The sequence below is a fragment of the Taeniopygia guttata genome, chromosome 1A (genome assembly GCF_048771995.1).
Source record: "Taeniopygia guttata chromosome 1A, bTaeGut7.mat, whole genome shotgun sequence".
Taxonomy (NCBI): domain Eukaryota; kingdom Metazoa; phylum Chordata; class Aves; order Passeriformes; family Estrildidae; genus Taeniopygia; species Taeniopygia guttata.
The window spans coordinates 39,865,871-39,888,441 of NC_133025.1; the positions used below are offsets into that span (position 1 = coordinate 39,865,871).

General features: G+C 33.4%; 1 long non-coding RNA gene across 5 annotated transcripts in view; it reads right to left on the minus strand.

The window, feature by feature from the left end:
* Positions 1 to 398: 398 nt before the first annotated feature.
* LOC115492053 (uncharacterized) overlaps positions 399 to 22,571 on the minus strand; it is a 177,879-nt gene continuing 155,706 nt past the window's right edge. For 2 of the 5 annotated variants that reach the window (XR_012053453.1, XR_012053457.1), the window contains exons 5-7: positions 8,454 to 8,677; positions 4,688 to 5,077; positions 399 to 3,775 (exon numbers count right to left, since the gene is read on the minus strand). This is a non-coding gene — a long non-coding RNA (uncharacterized lncRNA). The remainder of the gene's footprint in view (positions 3,776 to 4,687; positions 5,078 to 8,453; positions 8,678 to 22,571) is intronic. The other 3 variants (XR_012053456.1, XR_012053454.1, XR_012053455.1) reach the window with 3 other exon arrangements.

The following is a 22,571-nucleotide window of genomic DNA, read 5'->3' on the forward strand; positions in this document are numbered from 1 at the left end:
TACTCACCTGGCTAATTTGACTGTTACAGGCATCACATCTGAGGGGAGAGTCTGCCCTTTATCTTATTGGTCCTTTTTTGGGCCCACTGTTGAGTCACTTTGTCCTTCCGCTTCTGGGATGGATGGATTGCCATTTGAGATCTGTTTGTACACTTTGGTATGGTTTGGTCACTTTTGAAACTGTCTAAACAAACTCTAAACCCCCAAACTCAGAACTGAAAACTAAAACTATGTTATCCAAGTTTGATCACTCAGGAATAGCTTGACACTTGAAAGTTTTAAGCAAGAAAATAGCTTCTGTAAAAATAATTTAATAAATTTTATCTTAACCTAAAATATTGCCTAGATTTTTAAATGCATGCCAGAGAAAGGAAATGAAGACAAGACAAAACATAGGCTGGGGTTTTTATATATATTTTTTGGTCAAGAAACATACTTTCCATTCAATTGAATGAAGTAAAAATGGAAAAAAATCACCACAGTATTTTGCTCTATGTGAAAGTTAAAGTGCCAGCATTTTTAGAGTCAGGGATGTAAGAAACAGTAAAAAAAATTGCGTTCATCTGCATATCAGTATGTAAGTAAAAGCTTAGAAGTTTTAATGACCTGTATTCAATCAAACTCCTCTGACCTAGTATGAATGGCATCAAAGCACAACTGAGATCCCCTGGTAAAGTAAAAGAATTGTTAAAATCAATAACTGCAGTTAAAAGCTTGTAATAGGCTCCCAAACATATCTGAGAAACTTCAGACTTGAACTTATTTATTTGAGATGAGAATCTGAGACCCTTAACTGATTGCAAAAGCAAATTTTAGAAGTATAGGTCAAAAGTTAACTGTCTTAAATGTTAAATTTCTTCTTAGATCTTTGGTAATGTTACAAAATATTAGGATTCTTTGTAGAATAGTGAAACTTATCCTAGGTGTTAGGTTTTGCTTGAACCTACTTTAAATTCCTCTACATCTGAGCATAAACTGGGAAAGCAATCTAATAGAAAAAATATGGTGGTTTTTTTTTTGGTTTTTTTTTTTTTTTTTGTAAGAATGACACTCCTTTTTGTATTGACCATATTCAAAGAAAGTCAGTGCACAAGCTGGTTAGACCACAACAGTAAAATTTCCTTTTAATTAAGAAAATAAATGCCAAGATTTGAATACCGAAAAAAAGGTATGAAAGGACTAAAAGTTGTACAACAGTAATTACCAAGACATCCTTACTCAAAATTGAAAAGATTTGTGGAATGAAGGATACTTGCTTTGTGTGTAACTAGTCTTAAATTCATCTCCCATATGCTATCTTCAAAAATGCCTGGGAAAATTGTTGGAGGAAAACTGAGATGAAAACTGAACTAACTTCAAACTCACTTTACGAAGAATATAATGCTTTCACTAAAAATACTGTTCTGTGCAGAATTTTTTCTTTTAAAAACCTGTAAAACACATCTATATCATTACTGTGCCTACTATCTTCTTTCCAACTCCCAAAATACAACTTTCCCTAGCTTTTTATCTGTCATTACTCCTTTAATCTCATTCTTTCCCTGAAAAAGCCCAAGCCCAATCACTAAAGCCTGAGCTGATATTTCAAGTCAGAATTTTCAGGTAGGTTAAAAATTTAAAATTATTTTGCCTATCTTTATCTAGCAGAAGCATTTTTCAGTATTCCATTAGTTATTCACTCCCAAATTTATTATATTTTCAATACTGGACAGTAGTATTTTTTTTATTCAATACTGGACAGTTAGAATTTTACTAATACTGACTGAGTGAATCAACAAGCTTTGTCTTTACTCTAAAGTCTTTAATAACAAATTGGCCAAATTTACACTTGGATAAAGAGATTTAATATGATCATAAAAGATTACACTGTTGGCTGAAATAAATCTTGCCATTTCCAAAACTTTTGCTTTTTCGTGTAATTTTTTTTTAGGATACTTTCACACTGCGCTATTCTCTTTGATTTAAATAAGACAATGAATTTGGTTGATTGAACCAAATACTTCAGTATTTTGGGTCTTCTTGCATCCTAAGACACTAATTGGTACATGTTTTTCTTCCTGAAGATGAAAAGCTTATGTAACTGAGCTGGTAGAAGAACCTAAGGGAAATGACTCTGCCACAAAAATGGAAGGTAATAATAGACTTAGTTTATGTCAGTTTACGTCCAAAATGTATTTAATAAGTACAGCACAGAACATAACATTTTGCAACAACCAAAGAATATATTCCTGTTTGTAAACTCAAGGATTAATTTCTTTCTCTCCATGTTTCTGATTATAAACATAGAGAATTTTTTTATATACACAAATGTATAAAAGCCACAAAATTATTTAAACCATTATAAACTGGAGATATAAGAGTGTTTTGAGATACATCTGTTAAGTAGAAACCGTTTATCCGAGCTGCCAACTATCAAATTTCTGGAAAAGAGTAACAGGCCTATGAAGATGTGGCTTTAAAAAAGAACCCAAACCACTGCTATTTTAATGGTAATAGTTAAGTGAACATTCTAGGTATTGTTACCAGATTATTTTACCTGGTTTTCTATGGAAGCAATGCAAGTTTTGGGCAACTAGATAACTAAATAAAGGAAAGAAACTTTATTAAGGCCCCCACACTGGGGAAAAAACATAGCATGAGCTGACACTGGGGAGTTCAGATACATTGCAGCTAGAGACCTATGTGGGAAAAGTTGAAACTGAAATTCATATTTTATTAAAATCTCAACAAATAAATTCGTCCTAAGATAATTTATTTATTCAAGGAAATATTTCTTAATTCATTGATAGAATGATATATTAGGCACCTTTGGACTCAGGTACCATTACTTTGTTTTGCACTTATGTCTTGTATCAGTTTATGATGTAAAAATATTTCATTTTCAGTGTTTGATTTTTTTTTTTTTGCTTTCATTATTATTCATTTATATCCCATACCTTTACTTCTTTCCTTTGAATATGCCTGAGACAGCTTTGTCCGCTCTAGGTGGGAAAATGTCCTCCCATACCTAAGCTAGAAGAAGATATTTTGAGGTTCAGTCATTCTATAGCTGTGTTGAAACTGCCATGACCTATTATTCAGTGACTGTAGAACCAAATAACTGGAGAGACAGCAGGAGCAAACTTATCAAGTTTTTGTTAGTGAGGATGGGGCAGCATTAGAAGATCTTTTCAGAAGTGCTTAGCTTCCCTTTCTGCATAGTATTGTACCCCACATATTATCCCTTCTCCAACCTTGAAAAATAATAAATATTGAGATACTTTTCACAAGGGTTCAAGGATATGGGACCTGCTTCTTCTTTCAGTGCATTGTAAGGAAAACTGCTAGGTTCCAGAGGGCACCAAAAAGCAAAATGTGCACTGATCCTTACTTGGGACTTGCCTATGGATTTGTGGGCTGAATTTAAGCTAAGGTCTCAACACCCTCACCTTCCCAAATGATACTATAAGTACACATGTTCTGCTACCTACAGTTCTGCCCTCCTGGCTGTACTTGTAGCACGGAGTTTGGACTCAGTTTGCTTATAGTCTTATCTCTATTCCGGCCTCCAGTCCAGTCTCCTGCCATTTTTGACTGGTCTTCCTGGATGGGTTGACACATTGCTTGTCTTATCTGGATTTTTCATATGAATCTGTTGATACCTCCACCCCTGGCCAGAACCACAGGATGGCAGCCTGTGGAAGCATCACTGCAGTGCTGAGGTAGTCATGGCTCCTGGCTCATCTCTGCCTCAGAGCAGCCCCACTCCTGCTGCTCCCTGACAGCTGGAATGTTTCTGAAAAAAAAAAAAAGAAATTTAAACTAAACATATATAAATTAAATACCCGAGCATATTTTTTTTGTTACTCTATTAAAGGGAATAGCAGTTTCACTAAAATATTTAGTATAAGAGCTTAGGTATTAAAATAAATAATTAGTAGGTATGTATTCTGGGATTTTAGTTTTTTATGTTATTGGAATAGTCTAATTGATGGCAATGGAGCAGAAAAAGCAGCTGTTCTAACGATGAACTTTTCCTATATCTGTTATGAAGCTTTAAAGCAGTCAGCCAGATTGATTGTGAAAGTGTTTTAAACAAAATCTTCAGTATCTGCTAGGATAAGCCTCTCCTAACATCTGTCCAAGAAACAGTACAATATCATTTAGAGTGCTAATCTAGTGCAATACTTACTTTCACATGGCATCTGATACATAATTCTGTCATGAAGAAAAATCAGTATTAAAATATCAATTCAGATATGACTTAGTTTGGCTTATTTAAACTTCAGGTTGATTAATACATGAATATGAAAATGAGACATTCAGATTGATTGATACAGTGTGTTCCATGAAAAAATCAACAAAGCTTCCTCCAGGAGCCATATTATTTTCCAGTATCTAGAAGAATACTATCCCTAATAAGAAAGGTAAATAAAATTTCCACTTTCTTCTGTTTTACTTTCAGGAAAACTCAGATGAAATTGAGACTGGGTCTCACTTCTGCCATGATTACAGCATCTGTTAGTTATGGGTTCACTGACTCTGACATCCTGCTGTCTGTATCAGACCAAATTGTTTGGGATCTAAATCTACAACTTAGGGTAGAAATGAATATTTTCCAGGTAATGTAAATGAGAAAACAAAGTGTTGCATGATCTGGGGCCAGAGTCACTGGGATTAAGAACATGCAAATCAAGTTCATACATACTGCTTGCCATGGTCTCGTTCTCAACTCTCCTCCTTCCCAATCTCCTCCTTTTTAAATTTAAACTGTCTTCACTTGGCTAGGATGGGAAGCAGAAGTGCTGAAATATCTAATCTTGTAAATCTTCCAGCCCAGCTGTGGAGAATCAAGTGGCTTTAGACAGTTGGAATACAGTTCAAAAGAGCATCCATAGTTTTTGGTGCTTTTCCAAATGTTGAGAAACTTTCTGGTTTACCCATCACTCCTTGTAATGTATTAGAAAGTAAACACACTCTGTCAATGCATAAAAATTTTATGAAAGTAAATGTGCTTCTGACCTGCTGTCCACTTGCAGGCATGACTGACTGGCTTCAACGGGACTTTCACATAGGGAATGACTTTGTGATCAGACATCTGTATGGCAAATGAGATAATATGTATTAATGTGTGTGTTTTCTCTCTGGAATCAATTACAAGTGAGAAAAGAAAACTGCGAATTTAATAACTTTCCCATGGACTGAAACTGTACAACTACTTCATCCATCTACAATGCAATTCTAGAAGTAAGCATAGTAGAAGAAATGCACAATTAAAAGGTTTGGTCAAATGAAGCATGCCTTATGTCATACGATACTTTAAACCAGAGGAAGGGTAAAAGGGTACAAAATGCTTCTACATCTGTCTTTACAGAACCCGATAGAGGACCTGAAAACAGTAATCTTAAGCTGTCCTAGAAACCAGGTGTACGAATGGCTACCAAGTTTGTGAAAAACAGTTAGAGATACTTTCCTGCCTGGTGCAGTGGGAGAACAATTACATCTTTCATCATGATGTTATGCATGTATTGAAAATTTAACACCAATAATGGTGATTGTTATAGGCGCTATGGCTCTATGATGCTGTGCAAAGGGCGTTACTCTCTTGCATATGTTTTCTCCAGTTTCCGTTATAATGTCTCATCTTAATCATATAATTTTGCTTCAGGCATGTACTCTGAAAGCGCACTTGAGCTTCTTTGCATTCCATGATTTGCCTGTACATAGAAATTTAAAAAGGAATTACAAGTAGATTTTAATTCAGTTTCTGTTCTAAAGTGTTTCTGTTCAAAGCTAACTCTTAGTTGCATCACCAAATCTTACTAAATATAAAAGCTTGACAAGTCATACCACTGACATTTTGAACAACATAATAGGTTTTAATATAAAATGTAATTAAATAGAACCTTTTAAAATAGCTTAATCTGTTAAATAAGGCACAGGATGATTCACACATAGAAACACTTTTTTTCCCCTTAAGCATAAAGTAGAATTATAGAAATATATTTTCTTGCTATTAAATTTACTTCTATTTCTTTTCAAAACATGCCCTTATTTGATACATTTCTTATCTAAGATGTGATTGAAAGAAAGTTTTCCTTTGCTGAAATTTGGTTGAGGTCTGAATTTAAATTTAGATAACTCTTTGCGGGAGTTTATATTGAAACTAAATTCCACTGCAGTAACAAAGAGCACTTCTCCTTAAAACTGAAATCATATTTTCACACTAGATAGCTGATACTTGGATCAAAGGGTGCAAAAATATTTAGTCCTGTTCACAAATTTACAAAGTGCAAAGTTAGATGTTATTTCAATTTTTTTTGTCCTCAGATCCTTACATTACATCTTACAGCTAAAGACATGTCAGTAAGTAAAAAGTAATATAAAATATGTTTTACAAAGATGCTTGGATTGCCAGGCTTTCATAGTGCATTACTAAGTAATTGAAACAAATCATTAAATGGATCAGGAGCTAAGCCTGTGGGAAGGGAGAGATGTTGGCACAGATTGTTACTTTAATTCAATTCTATTAAAGTATTTTATAGAACCTGCAAGTTCTAATTTATAATCAGTGACAAACTTACAGACTGAGAGTCTTATTTTTGAGTGTATTGATTAACTTTCAGTAGAATATATATGAAGTATATGAAGTATATGAAGTATATGAAGTTTGAACACAATCTGTTAACCTGGAATATTGGCTAAAATTACGAGACACTTCAGGCTAATTTGTTTCCACAGTAGATAGATTAGTTAGGATGACACCTCTTTTTGGCTATTAGGAGTCAATTTTATTGTTGCTGTTGCACTCTTCATCCAGAACAGCTCGACACTTCTGTCTTGCATAACCCAAAAAATGTTTAAATCTGAAAGTGTATCTTGTTTTAATGTTGAACTCTTATTTTTAACTCCTCCTATGTATTCCCAGAAAAATAAGACTGTAAACTGAGAATTTTCCCTCCTATGCTCCCTGAGTGTATGGCTTCATATGTGATTACTTATCTTAGATTGACTGAAGAAGAAGCATTCGGATTCTTAATTTCAGCTATGGCTGTGTAATTCTTTATCAGGAATACTACAGTGATTTTTTTTTTTTAATAGGAAACAGAGAACCTAGTATAATTGAGTTGCATGCCGTTCATTTTATAAATTTTCTTGTGCATCATTTCATAATTGATATCAATTTCATGTTTCATCATATATATGAATACATAAGACAAGATGGATATTTTCAAACTAATTTAAAAGGAGATTTAGAATACAAAGGCATATATTGAAATTCCATTATTTTACTTTACAGATGCTTTTCAGGTTTGAATTGAGATTTAATGTATTTATGAAAAGAAATTACATAGATTAATGCTCATTGCAGAAGTTAAGATCATATCCTAATAAAAAGTGAAAACATGCCTATTTTTAAAGTAATCCATTATGAAATGTATTTTGTTGATTTTGGTGAATAAAACTGGGTATTGCTTGCAATGATCAGCAACAAATAGCTAGGGAAGGTAGTCTTTGAATTTCTCATAACTGTAGTGTCTAATGACCCCAATTTTTATTTCATAATAGCCTTTAAAATAGACTAGTATTCTTTTTTTTGTAGGACAAGATTAAGATTAAGTACATTGGCTATGATCTGGCACAATAATCTAAATGAGGCAAGACTGAATCTTCCTCCATTGAGAACTGAAACAAAATCAACTGTCTTTCCAGTTGCCTAAGATAAATAACTGTTTGAACAGTTCTTCAGAACATGCCTTATGACTTTGAAAGTTAATCAAGTCACAGAAATATTACTAGTCATATATTTTTCAAGAACCAGTTGAAACTACAGAATAATACAAATATCAGTGGAGGTGAATGACTTACAGGTCACTTCCCAGAAGAAATAAATTCAGATAGTTGTTTGTCTTCAGTGAAAATTATTAGCTCTTTTTCACTTAAAAGAGATAAATTCTAGTGTTGGGGACGCACCATAGCACAGTCATTAATTGACTGCTTAGGGTACTGTGTGGAGATATGCAGAGAAATAGAACCTGCCTTTCTGGCCCATTGTGTGTTCCTGCAGGTCCTACATTTTCCATCGGTTGTTGGGGTTCTAGGATGAACTTTTATGAGTGCCTCTTCCTGAAGCACTTTTGTTGTTAGAAATGAAATGTTCAGCAGATCTCAGTGATTTTGGTTGACTTTGGGTTGGGGTACAGAGTATTCTGTTATATTAATTCTAAACGGTACACAAAAAAAAAAAAAAAAAATATAAGGCTCAGGACTATAGTGCCTGATAAGGGATGATTTCCCATACCTATTCAGAATTAGAGTAATTTGAAATGATAAATAATTTCTTAAAGTTTCTGTGTGTACATACTTATGCACTTAAGAATAGATAAGACAGAAGTATTTCTAATTAAAGGGGAGTACTGCTGTGCATAACTTGCCATATCTTAACAGAATGCCTCCTTTTTTTACCTACTGACCTTTTCCTCACCTCTGGATTTTTCTGCACTGTTTTCTCATTTCCACTTGAGTAAACCTTTAGCTTTTTCTGCCTTTAAAGCATTCTTCTCAAACTTGCAAAGCAGGAGGTTAATCTCAGAGTGAGATGTGTTTTCAGCTTCATTACACAAAGTAAGATTCAGTTCTTTTTACTAGTCTTAGAGGATTAAAAGCTCACAGCTATGGAAACAGCTCCAAAAGTGATCTAAAAGAGAAAACAGCACAAGGTAACTCAGTGGATTTATCTAAACAGCTTTCCTCCTTTGAGAGGATTTAATTTTACTTCAAGAATAAATGAGAAGCATTTGAAACATCCAAGGTCCCAGGGGAGCAGAAAAACTAAAGACTAAAACTAATATATCTTTTGATACTGTTGGCAGTATCTGCAAGAACAATGCCAGGAATGATTGTGTTTGGAGACTGAATCAACCTTTCATCACGAGAAAGGCTTGCAGTTTATTGGTATTATACTTCTAGGGAGTCCCAGCTAAAAACTATAACATCATGTTGTAATTAGCCAAGGAATCAAAAAAAAGATTATCAGTCTATAAACACGTTTCACGTGTTTACATCTAAAACAAATATCATTAATTAAATTTAAATTAATAAGTAATGGTCTGCTGCAAGACTTAATTGTTTTTATTTCAAAGCAGAAAAGGTACACCTTACCTTACTTCTAAAAGTAAGAAACATGTATACTTAACAGTAAAAACCATAATAGACCAGTTTTGGTGTCTTTTATAAGTAGGTCAGGCTTCTGCTGTATTCACGTCCCATCAGGCAGGACTTTTTGCTTTTGGAAATTAATTTTCTTATAGTTGCAGATTAATTTAAGAAAGGTCTCCAACAGAGAAAGCATCTGAAAGCATTCATTTATCTTGCTCTGAATTTTATCACAGAGATTGAATATGTCTTAAGAAGGCCAAGCTCAACTAGATGATAGTATGTTTCTGTAACTCAAGCCCATAGTGTTGACACTATGCAGAGTAAGCTGTCCCCAGGAATTCACTTTTCAGTAGGAATTGCAGAGAACTCTAATGTGGAGATAAGACAGAGAAGTGTTCATGCTTTTTAATTTGAAATTATTTCTGTTTGGAAGCCTGTGAAATGAGAGCCATAGTTTTGTCTTTTGTTACAGTCAGAATCTTCCAATGATCAGTTCGAACCTTTCAGTGGTGAGTTTCATTTTCCACATATGCAGTAGAATGAGCATCTCAAAGACACTTACAGATCTTTCATCCTCACAAAAAAGTGTTACTCATAATTAATTTCAACAGCTCTACTTCTTTTTTTTCCCCACATCAAATTGTATTTATGTAATTATAATTGTAAAAAAATTAGAAATAAAGAGACAAGAAAAAGGGGCAATATTACAGATTCTGACAGGGAAATTTGATTATTTATGACAAATGTCTATGGCCATAAAATAATATCTGACTGTCCAAAAATATTTTGCCCAAGTTCAAATGCAGATGAATACCCAAATAATTTAGAAAGTTTATTCCTGAATTATTTTGCTAGTAGTGGCACCAATGAAATCAAGACTAAGAGCCGAAACACAAGACTGTAATTTCATTTTTGTGATGACAGAATATATATATGTTTGACAAAACAATTGAAAATTATTAAACTGAGTAACCAAAGAACCAGTCTAATTTAAGACATACCAATTCAAGAAAAAGGAGTTTTTGCCTTCAAAAGGTTAGCTCTCTAGACAATAAGGGAAATCTTTTACTAAGTCAACTGAATCAATTGATTTGAGATTAGATAATTAAAGTAAGATGGGAATTTATTTAAAACATTAATGATTAAAGAATAATTAGAATTTATATCTCAAACAAAGGGGACATACTGTAGAACAGGACTTCAGAAAGGGTATTAAAAACCAGCAAAGAAGAGTCTGTCTTCAGGGTCAGAGGTCAAAAAGTTTAGAGGAGTCAGACCCTGCAGAAAAAATTAAAAGCAAAACCTCCTTAGATTTAGAAATTGATTAAAAATCAAGAAAACCCACACTGAAACAGCAGTGCATTACAGGAAAATATTTATAGTCAAAATTATCATCTCTCAGTGCTCCTAAAAATAGATTAATACTTTGCAAAATATTTTTATGGAAATGTCCATCATTACTACAAAAGCATTGAAAGCTACATGCAACAGTGAAAACTCAAAAGAAAATAGTGTGCTTGTGCTATTAAAATCAAGTAATCTGCATCACAAAATTTCCAAGAACTGTGAGGAAAAAGTTGCAATATGGAATATCTGGAAAATTTATCCACTCCAGGTTTCAAATAAGAGTCTTGCTCTCCAACTATAAAAGAGAAATGATGGGTAAAGTGGGTTAAAAAGAACAGATTTGCCTGATCCCAATATGATATAATATTCCTTAATAGTGGAAGGAAAATGTAAGTAAATTTAGATAAAAATGCAAGTTTAATTTACAAAAAACAAATTAAGCCACAGAAAACATTTTTCATTGAAGAAAAGGGGTACACTAGAAGAATTGATAAGAAAACACTTTTCCAAATCAGGTTCCTATTGCAGCATCTGGTCCTTTTAGCAAAGTAACAAAAACGAGTGCCAAATTTACATCAGCAAAACTTATCAGCAACTTTTACAAAATAAATGGCAGTGGAAGATTATATAAGGATGGCAAACACCAAACACTTTTAAAATAATGCATATTTTTTCCTAACTGAGGATATCTATATTAGTAGTCTAAAACAAAAATTAGACAAATGAGAGAACAATGGTGTGGATATTCAGACTGGGCATAATAGTTTGACTTGCACTGATAATTCAACTTTGATAAATGTAATAATAGAAGTAGAATTTATTATTTTCCTTATGTGATAAATTGAATTCATCTATCTAAAGAACTTTTAGCTTAGGAAAGCACAGCTAAATTGTCTTATATATCAACACAAAGAAACCTTACTTGTGACTTAGGCTCTGTACAGTACAAACAATAATTCATACTATAGGCAGTTCTGGTAGATTGGATGGTCCTTCCTCATGTCTATACTTCAATTTCAGTCAGAAAATGTCAGATCTGAGACAGCAAATCTCCTCATGGAAACAGTCTTGAGTCAGCTTCTTTGTTTCGGTTTTGGTTTTGGTTTTGATTCTGGTTTAGGTTTTGGTTTTGGTTTTGATTCTGGTTTAGGTTTTGGTTTCTATTTTGATTTCAGTTTTGGTGGTATTTTGTGTTGTTGTTTTTGTTTGATTGTTTTTGTTTGGTTGGGGGGGTTTGTTTGTTTGTTTGTTTGTTGTTTTTCCTGGAAATGTCTCAAAGCTATGATTAATTTATTTTACTTTATTGTGCTCGTTAAGTGAGTAAGACGTCAACAGGTAAGTTTTTAAGTTCCTTGCACAGAAGACGAGTATTTTAAGTTTCTCCTGATTTGACCTTGATTTCTTTCACTTGCCATCCTAAGTGGAAACAGAATGAATTCAACAGAATTCACGGAATTCACAGAATAGCAAGGTTCAACCATCAGGCGTTGGCTGTTGAAGCTAATTGTAAGGCTCACTCTATGTACAGATATTGAAATTGGACTAAAAAAGCAAGCAAACAAAATATAGAAAATGTTAATGTTGCCTCTAAATAGAAGAGGAAAAAAAAGTTTAATCTGGATTATTAGTCAGATCTTACTACAATCTTTTCTATCATTTGCTCTTGTTAAAGACTATAGTATGACTCACTTTCCACATTCCTCGTTGAGTATAAGCTTACATCCTACCTAAAGGATAGAATGTGATGATGAGTTTTCTTAGTCACACAGCATATTTTGAACAGTATGTCTAATAAAGACATATCCTCTCCTGGTCATCTGGTCTATTTAGATAGTAGCAGTTCATTAAATTGATGCTGGGAAAACCTGTGCCATTGTGACTCTTTTCTACTCCTGGGCAGGGATTTAGTGCCTGCTTACAATTTTTCTGTTAATTATGATCCATATCTAAGCCCAAATGAATTGCTGATTGGGAACTGCTTGCTCAGTATTAGGAGAGAAAACAGAAAGAAAATAAAGAAAAAGAATACTCTTGTACCAAAGCAAATTGTAAATATAAGAAAAGGCTTTAAAGAGTTTTGTCACTGGATGTCTTTACCTTGATTAGTAGTTTTCCTTGACTGTAGTTTTGGTTAAATAAGAAAAAGAAAAAATAAGAAAATAATCTTGTATTAAGCATGCTCTGACAGAAATATTTTCCTTCCAGAACCCAGATTGTAAATCTGAATTCTAAAAAGCTGATCTCTTTTCTCACATCTAATACAAACTTGGTACACTTGGATTAAAAAAAATAAAATGCAACTATTTATTAACATTTCAGGGGGATGATATGAAATTCACCTATCTGGACCTTTTGTTTGTTTCATTGTTAAAATTCTGTTAACATCTTCTTTTGAATATTTTTGTGATTAATTTCTCTGTGGACAAGTTTGAAACAGTATAAATGGGTTTTAGATAGGATTTCAGAAAGTCCTGTGACTTTCACCTACTATGATTTGATGAAACATTTTCTGTCTAATGGTTTCTAGAGATAGATGTTTCTAGAGATAGATGTTACCACCAGGGGAAGAATAACAAGACTAATTTAATGAGAAAAAAATTTTATTATATCTATACTGTGGTGCAGCTGCCTTCAGGTCTTGGATCAAGATTTATCTCTTCTTCAGCACCTTTACTCGAGTGTTCAGCTTCAAGATTCAGCTGGATTCTTTTGCATATCAGAGGCAGAGCATGATGGAACATAGAAGGAGGGAGTTTATGTTCAAGTGCAGGCTTGAACCTCCCAGTCCAGCAGTACAGAGTTCTGCACTGCATCAGAAATCAGTGCTCAGTAGTGTTTCTGAAGAAGTAGCTCCAATCTGTCAGGTGTCTCTTGCAAGAGGTCAGGAACAAAAAAGGAGGGGAAAAAAAAAGCATGCAGCCTGCACCAGATACTATCTAGAAAAGAAGAAATGTCTTAGAAGAAATGCCTTGAAAAGGAGAAGGGCAAATGTCTCAAAAGAGTGAATATATTCTAATAGCTCCCAAGAAAATGCGAGAAAATTTCTTTTGTTTTTGTTTTCTCATTCATTCTTCCACAGTGACCATTTTCTCTTGCAGAAAAGCTCTACTGATATTATTTATTGATTTTTACTCTTCATATTTTCATCCTTTAATGACCCTGAAGTATTCTTTTAGGATCTCATTATCATGAGTATCAATTTTTTTTTTGTCTAGTTCCTGTTCTGATTATGATTGTCTGAATATCCCCCTGTGAATGAAATTCTCAGGTTACCTCAATTCTATACATTGCAATTTTTAAATTAGCTGATGGAAGGATTTCACTGACTGCACACGAACTGTTCAGTATTGGTTATGGTGATTTTTTTAGTGCAACCTCATGCAGGACATACAGCAAAAAAAAATTTCTTATCTGGAATAAAGCCAATGTGATTACTAACATCTGTACTGGCTCAGGTGAGTGCCATATTTTTTTTTTTTTTTTTTTTTATGAAGATGAATCTCTTTTCCAAATATCACATCAGCCCAAGTCATGTCTTTGTGATCTTTTAAGCAGCTGTTAAGGTAATGAAAACCTGCTTTCTATGCTGCTAGCTCTGCACAGATGCTGTGGGCAGCTACTTTGGGAGTAGAAAAAAAAGTCCTTCAAATTGCTGAAAAATCGTATCTATAGTGCAGTGAGGAATTGAAACTTCCCAGGATAACTGCTGAAATAGCATGTGTAAGAGGTTCAGGAAACACAGACAAGGAGACTATTATATTATTTTCTTCTATTGACTTCTAAAAATCTTTCTTCTGATACCTTTTCTCTGAGGTATCTCACTGATTAACAAATGAATGAGGTATTTTTAGAAGGCAGCAAACTAAATTCCAGGTTGGAAACTCTCTATGTACTTGTTTGATTTCTTTTCCCTTCCAAGTCCATGACCTATTTTTACAAAGAGCTGTGAATTTGTAGTCTTTGATATTTATAGCTGTCTCCTACAAAATTTAATTCCAGGCAACTCATTGTTTCTTGAACAAGGACATTGCACTTCAGCAAAAAGAACAGACTTGCATTCTCTGCAATCAAAGATAACTTACTACTGTACCACACTCAAGTGTTTCATATTTGACAAGAGCAAAGAAGTGTGAACCATAGATTTGGTGTATGTGATCAGCATCCCACAAAATTTCTGAATGCAATACAAAATTATTTTGTTATAGCATCCCAAAGAGATGCTCCCTTGAAGTTTTTTGACTTGGTATAGTCTTATTAGCAAACAAAAGAATCTTTGTAGGCATAAAAATTATTTACTATGTGAAACTGATCAAAAATTCTGAAAACATGATGAAGCAGTCCAAAGTATTAAGCAGGTCTAAAAGCTGTTTCACTCATTTTTTTAAAGCAATGGTTTACTGAAAGTGTACTTTGACTATAAATGTGTAATAACCACAAAAACATTTTTCCTGTACATCCTGGTAGTGATTCAATGTGCCTTTCATAAATGAGAATGTTACATATTGGCAAATAAAGTCCAAGGTAAAGAAGAATGTCTATAGAAAACATGGATATTTTGCATCAAGAGAAGGAAACCATGAGCAAAAAAGCAAAGAAGGAAAAAAGAGGACAGTTCAACTTTCTAAGTATACATATTGAATTATATAAATATTTAAATATTTTTAAATTATTTTAGGGAACAAAGTGGATGAAAAGACAGTCAACACACCTTCTGTCAGCTCCTGTATAACTTTAAGCACAGGAACTTGATATAAGTATTTCCATGGCTGATAGCTTCTTTTGGATTCAAGGTTCTGTATCCAAATCCAGACAGGATAAGATTATTGTTGTTATAATCTACACTGATACCCGATTGGTGGTTGCAATTCTTCCATGTGTTGAATCTGATGCAGGCTTGTTTGCACTGTTTTGGAATGATGTGTATTTCAAGTATGTACTGTGCTGAAACATTCTTCTGCTTTTGGCTGTGGAGATTCTGCACTTGTTAGAACAGGAGATATACTGTAATTAGGGGTACTCCCTTTTACTGAGTAGAAAAAAAATGTAGACATTTACATTGTAACCAAGAGACATTCTTGCTTTTAGTCCAAATCTAGAGCAGATGCATATGAAGCATGACATTCCCTGCTCAGAATGATTCTCTTGAAACCTCATCAGGAATAATGTATGGTACTCGAATATATTATACTTGGAGCTCCATCCTCTTAAGACTATAGTAAAAAGCATGTAATACATGTCTAGATAGCCACTGGAGATAATCTATTCCACATTCGAGAATTTTGTTCTATTTATAAAAGCAAAGATTTCAGGTCAAGACTGAGAAATAAAAAATCCATGGAATTTTTGTCCAGCTTGAAACAATTTAATGGCCCTGATTTTTAAAAGATGCCAACTTTAAAGGTCTCTCAGTATATATCCCATAAAAATGAGCACCTAAAGCCATTTGAAAAAAAATTTGACATTAGTTCCTAAAGTGAAAAATTTTGTTTAACTCAGATAACAAACTGAAAAAAAACATAAGCACACTCAGGCTATAATGACTGTCTTAAGAAATATTAGAAATATTTAATTGTTCAGATATTTCACAACCATGTGTGAGTATTGATGCTTCTTGATTGTTTTGTGAAATACCTTGGACAGTGTTGTAAAAATACAGCAACATTATAATCAACTTTGATATGCATAAATGATATTCTAATGTTAGTATTTTAATTTAGCTTCTTATTTTCTCATAAAATGTGCCTTTATGCAGATATTTTGCCTCAGCTTCATGGGCTTTTGTTCATTTTCAAAAGGTAAAGAGATGGAAAAGAGAAAAATTCTAAGGGGAAAAAAAAAGAAGGTGAATAGGCAAATCCATTCCTGAAATATTAAGAATTATTAAAGACATTCAGTAGGGACCTGGAAGTCTTTAGTCTCAATTAAAAAATTACATTATTGAAACAACATTGGAGAAACTGGTTTAAATCTCTTTAATAGTCCTTCCCATTTAGAATAAAATAATATTTAATGTAATTTAATGTCTTGTACTCAAGTCTATCCTGCTAATTGTAAAGATCTCAGCCACAAGTAGAAGCCCTCTATGGCTCCTATTGCAAATAAAACTCATGAAATTAAATAATAATATATACTTGGAGATACTCAGAATGAATTAAGTTAAATTCCTTTTAAGTAACTTGAAAAATGGTCACTTAACCTAGGCGCTCTGAAATTCATTAATTTTTGTGAGTCATTCTCTTAAAACAATTGTCATTAAAAATTTCAGGATGAAACTAACACTGATATTGTCTCTGAATGTTCATGATTTCAGTTATTACATTGAGAAAAATAAAAATTCTTGTCAGGACAAAAATGTGTAGTGGATAGCTCTGCAGTCATAAAACATATGGTACATACTGGAAAGTATATAAAGTGTATTTTGACTTTGAAGACTGTAATATATTCCTGATAATGTAATAATCTTAGATATATTTTATATATATATATATATTATTTGAAGAGCATCAAGTGTCATTGTATTTGGGTAACGTCATACATGCACATGGACACAGTGATTTTTTTCAGAGAACTGAGGCTGACATCAGTGGTGACAACATGATGATTCCCTAGAAATGTGATTTATGAGCCTGTGGTACATGAATTCTAAGGACAGTTGATTCAGCTGTTGTCTGAAAAGATTTACTCCCACAAAAGGACAGGTGGCCTCTCAACTCCCATCCTTTAACAGCTTGTGCTTGAAAAAGATGTTTTTCAAGTGCACCTGCACATAAGCCTTAATTCAAAAGGCATGCTGAGCTGCTGCATTACTTGATAGATGCTGTTCATGTTTTCACCTTTGTTCCTTTTGACTTAACAAGGGTTTGATGCTGCAGGTATTTGCAGATATATTTTGCTGATTACTTCATTCCTTCAGGAGGAAGTATCTTTCTACAATGACCAGGCACAGAGCATATAATCTTCACAGCAGCTCAGCCTATACTAAAACAACAGTAATACACCCAAGGGTAACCACAGAGGGGATTGAGTATTTTACTAAAACTGTAGAAAAAGGACACTTATAACCACTAAACCAAATAAAGTCAAACAGCATTACTCCAACCAATTCCAAAACCAGGGGAGGGCAGTGGAGGAGGGGGAAACACTTCTCCCAACCCCAGAGCTGATTTCCCCTGGAGAATTTTCTAATGTGTGTGGGGTTAGGCTGCAGGTGATATCCCTGGGCTATTCTCCCCTGTGACCAATTTAGTTCAGGTCTATAGGTAGAATTCATCTGTATCTATGAGAGAGAGACATGTTAAAATGACAGCTGAATATGATGCAAGATCTTTTTCTAGTTGGAAAACATACTGAGAATAACAACTATATTGCTAAGGAAGAAAACAAGGGAAAAGCAGACTAGGGGAGACAAAATATCTAAAGCAAGAACTACTACTTTATGCTCCCTTTAACGAATTCCTTCATTTACAGAACAGATGAGATTTCTGGTCAATGAACTAAATATGAGATGTCTAATGTTATATATGCAGATTTTCTATCTGATTTCTTGCCTGTCAAGCACAAAAAGTCACAGCAGACTTATATCTTTTTAAAACATTATATAATAATTCAAATGGTATTACAGGGGATGGGACGCAAAAGGGTGAATTAATGTCATTTTCTTTTTCAAAATCAACAGAAAAAAACCCATAAAAGTCATTACTGTTTTTAAGCAGAGTGGATCTTCCTTGTTGACTTCTAAAGTCTCTAAAGAGAAACAAATAGGCAGCTTTGCCTAAAATCCTTAACTCATTTTCAGAAGAAAACATAATTGCATAATAAGATTGTGTATTGAGTCCCGTAAACCTGTGACAGACAGTATAGAGATCAGAACCAAGGCCCTGTCTAATTTCCCCATATATAGATAATTTCTGTGATTTTTCTTCACTGATTTTATAGCTTTAACAAACAATTATATGCTTTTCAAGTAGATGCTTTGTACATAGGTGAAAACGACAATTATTCCAAACAGAGAGAAAGCTTTACCAGAATTAATATGTTTAACAAGATAAGATTCTGTGAAAACAGCTCAGCATGTAGTGGTCAAAACCAAAATCCTTCTGTTTGCCCTAATGTATTGCACATAGTAAACCAATGATGGTTATTTAACTGATGAAGACACATATTACTGAGGGTTGACAAAAGGATCAGAGAGGATTTCATCTTGGACAATGAGCCCATGGCTACAAGAGCAGGCAGCAGGTGTGCCCAGCAGTGCTCGCTGGTTCTCAGGCCGGCTGGCTGGGAGCAGCCCATCGTGACACCAATAAACTCCCCCGGCCCTTACAGCAGTGTAAGTGCATTCAAGCTGCCTGCTGGGAATGACCTTTGCAGTGTAGCTCTAGTTGGCAACTGCTGGGAGAATGGTGCCTGACATGGGCCAGAAGTCTGCTAAGGACCATGCTATTAATTTAAAACTACAGATGGTCATATTCTAGTCCTCAATGACATTTTTATTTAATTTATTAGTACAAAGGCAGCCTCTAGGTCTCTATCCATAATCCACTACTCAATATCAAAATTCTCTATGAGAGAATTCAACTATACAGAAGTGATGCTGGGTTCCTAAAGCTATTTCAATAAAACAGTGTATTTGTCTTGGAAAAGCAAAAAAACATGTAGATGTCATTCACTCAGAATCTAATTTTCAGCAAGAAATATATGTGGATATTCCACTGTATCTGAAAAGATTCCTAGGCTTTTGTTTTCCCTGTTAATGTTTCTTTTCTAAAAAATCAAATCATATTTCCCCCCCAAATATCCATTCTACCCTAAAAAGTAAACATTTCTGTAAAACTGATATATGTGAAATATTGAACGCAGACACATACTTACACTACAGCCCACACACTTACATGTTCTCTACATGAAAAGTATTTTTTACTATTGAAACTAGTGGTGAGAGGTTTTGCATATCTGTGTTGGGTTCATTTTATTGTTTCTTTGTTGTTTTTTGTTTGTTTGTTTGTTTGTTTTTTTAATGGGAACTGTGCCAAAATATTAGTCCTCCATTTCCTTTCTACGCCATACACCCATGTCACCACAATCTCCAATCTTACTGACCATTTTGTGGATTTTTCTTCAACAGTCTTTAATTTTATCATGTGGAGTAATCACTTAAAATATACTGCACTTTAAAACATTTATTCTGTTTAATTAGTAGCAAATTTCAAAAGGGTAAAAAAAGACCACTTCTGTTTTAGTCCCAATAACCTTAATGGTGAATGTAGGAAATATTTAAATTTTAATATATTTTAAAATATTTTTAAAGAAGTCTATAAAATTATATAATGTATAATTTTAAAATAGTCTTCTTATTTTATTTTTTTATTTTTTTAATGACTCAAAGGTTTTCCTTTTTTTTTTTTTTTTAATTACTGAAAGGTTTTCCTTTCTTCATTCTTAAAAGTGATTAGATTCTGAATTTCTATTACAAGGGCTGTTAACATCTTCAAACCCTGAATTTTTATGATGTTATTCTAGTTCATGTGAATGCTTGTGTTTCTTTTTTTTGTCATGGATTTAAGAACAACAAAATTAATCAAATTTCAACTTTTAATACATAAAATTACAACAGTGCTGTAGATCTTAGTTGTGTATTTCTGTAGATGAGAACAGGATAATTTTGGTAATTAACACAACTTTCTGGTTTTTTACCTACACAAATAATGTAAACCAGTGCTTGAGGTACATAAGTATTTGAAATACTTTCTTAGCTGTAAAATCTATCAGTAATTCCAACTCTGTGATGTGTATTGCACTGGTTAATCAAATTAATTCACAATTCAATAAACACGGTACAGAGTTTTCAACAGCTTTAGTTTATCTTGTGTGAGAAAGTAATTATTTTTCAAATTTTAACATATGGTGTTTTTCAAAATGTCTAAGCATGCAAGCTGAAATATGACTGTATCATCCATATAAATTATATAGTGTGGTGTACTAATACTAAGGAATGAATGGTACATTTTTTCTGGGTGTATTAAAAAGAACACTCTGCGGTTCTGATACAGACCTACATGAAGGCATGTCAGTGTGGCACTTCTGAATTTTTTTGTGCTTTCTTTAACCTACATTTAATTAAATGCAAGAAGTAATTTACTTCTTATTCTTCAAACAGTTAAAATACTTTAAAACAAAAAACCCAACATAAATATTTTAGTCATTATTTACTATTTTACTCTGGTTGTCATTGTTCAAGTGTTAGAATTTTACACAATGGTAATATATTAGAATAAAACAACAGAGAGTCAGAGAACCAAAGCACAATGTAAAATAAGCAAGCTCCAAGTTAAACATCTCTTGATAGTTAGCATGGAAGTTCTTAACCTTTGGAGTGTGAAATTATGACAGTTAACATTTTGGGGGGGGTCTTCTTAATATATGTTTGGCAACAGAACGACCTATTTTCATAGCATCCCTAGTGCACAATATATGCCTGTGGTGTTTTTGGTTCAAATCCAGACTTCAGATTTCATGATTCAACTTTCACCACCTCTCGGTGTAATAAATCATAATAGGCAGTGAGGAATTTACTTATAATGCATGAAACCAAGCCCTAACCCATGGAGACACCACAGATATCTGAAGTTTCCACATCTGAGGAGCAAAACAAATATTTTTTAGATTGCAAATTCATGTAAGTAAGTGGCATGTTACTAACACTAAAACAAAATATCTCTGTTGTACTATGAAGTCCTTTGAGCTCTTTTAACCATAGCTAAATTTGGCAGGTTAATATGAAACAGTGAGGATTCAATGTAAAAAAATCTAAAATTACTCAAAATCTCAAAATTACTACAAAAGTGTGCCACAGGATTGTTTTGGGAAACTAAAAAAAAACTTTTAAAGATTAGACTTTCTGAAGACATTATGTGAAAAAATATTAAAACGAAACTCCTTTTGACATCAAAAGTAAAGTGATATTTTTTCTCTCAAAAATGTTGGTTCAAATAAGGGGAAAATTAAGACAAGAGAACAGACTTTTATTGCAGAAGATGACAATCCATACAAAGGATTCAATGTGTAGTGTCTTCTTGTCCTAGTTCAGTGTGTGAAGTGCTGGAAGCTACTGTTGCAAAAGTAACTTTTACATTTTTTTGACTGCACTAATCGTTTGGGAGACTGATGGGGACAAGATGCCTTGAAAATTGTTGTCCTTTTTCAGCACTACAGATATCCTCATCAGAGGCCATTTCCAATAGCAATAAAGGAAGGAAAATGGTATGTACAGGGTCTCAGGAGAAGAGATGCTAGGTGGGGATTCATGATCCAGATGCAAACTATTAAATATTTTAGTTAGAAGGTCTATTTGGAGTGATATCTGCACGATACAGAAGAACCAGGATGCTGTAACTTAGGATTTACTATTTAAACTTCTTTTAGGCCATAAAGAGGTAGTTTACTGGTACTAATGTGAATCTAAACAAATTGGGTATAAATTATAAGTTATTTTAATTTTATGGCTTTCTGACTAAATGATTCTTAGTTGTAGCAAAAACAAAGATGTGAAAACAATTATTAAATGGAGATTGAATTACATAAGTAAGCAATTATTTATATAACTATAAATTATATTGTTTAGAAAGTAGAATTTTTCACTCATAGTAAAAGGCAAACCAAAAAACTCTAATTACACAGTATTCAGCAGATAAGCCTCTATTTAAATCTTGCTTTGAAAACATATTTGAAAAACATTTTGACAGTAACATATTGTTTATTCTTACTCATAATAATACTTCTCATTTATATAAGACAGTAGGCATCAGAAATATGCCTGTGTTGGAATAACACATACAAGAGGAAAGAAAGGCATTTACAATTGAAAGCTGACCCCCAGGGATGGATATTTTCATAAGCAACTTCCTTCAAAAAGCAAAGGAAAATTTGTTTCTTCTATACCTTATTTCCATGTAGCTGCAAGTTGGAAAATGACAAAGCTGCCAGGTGAAAGTACTACACAGTTGGTCTTCCAATAAAATTTCCCAAATTACTCCCTCACTCTGAATAAACCCTTTTTATGTGAGATCAAAATAAATCTCTGAAAGGAC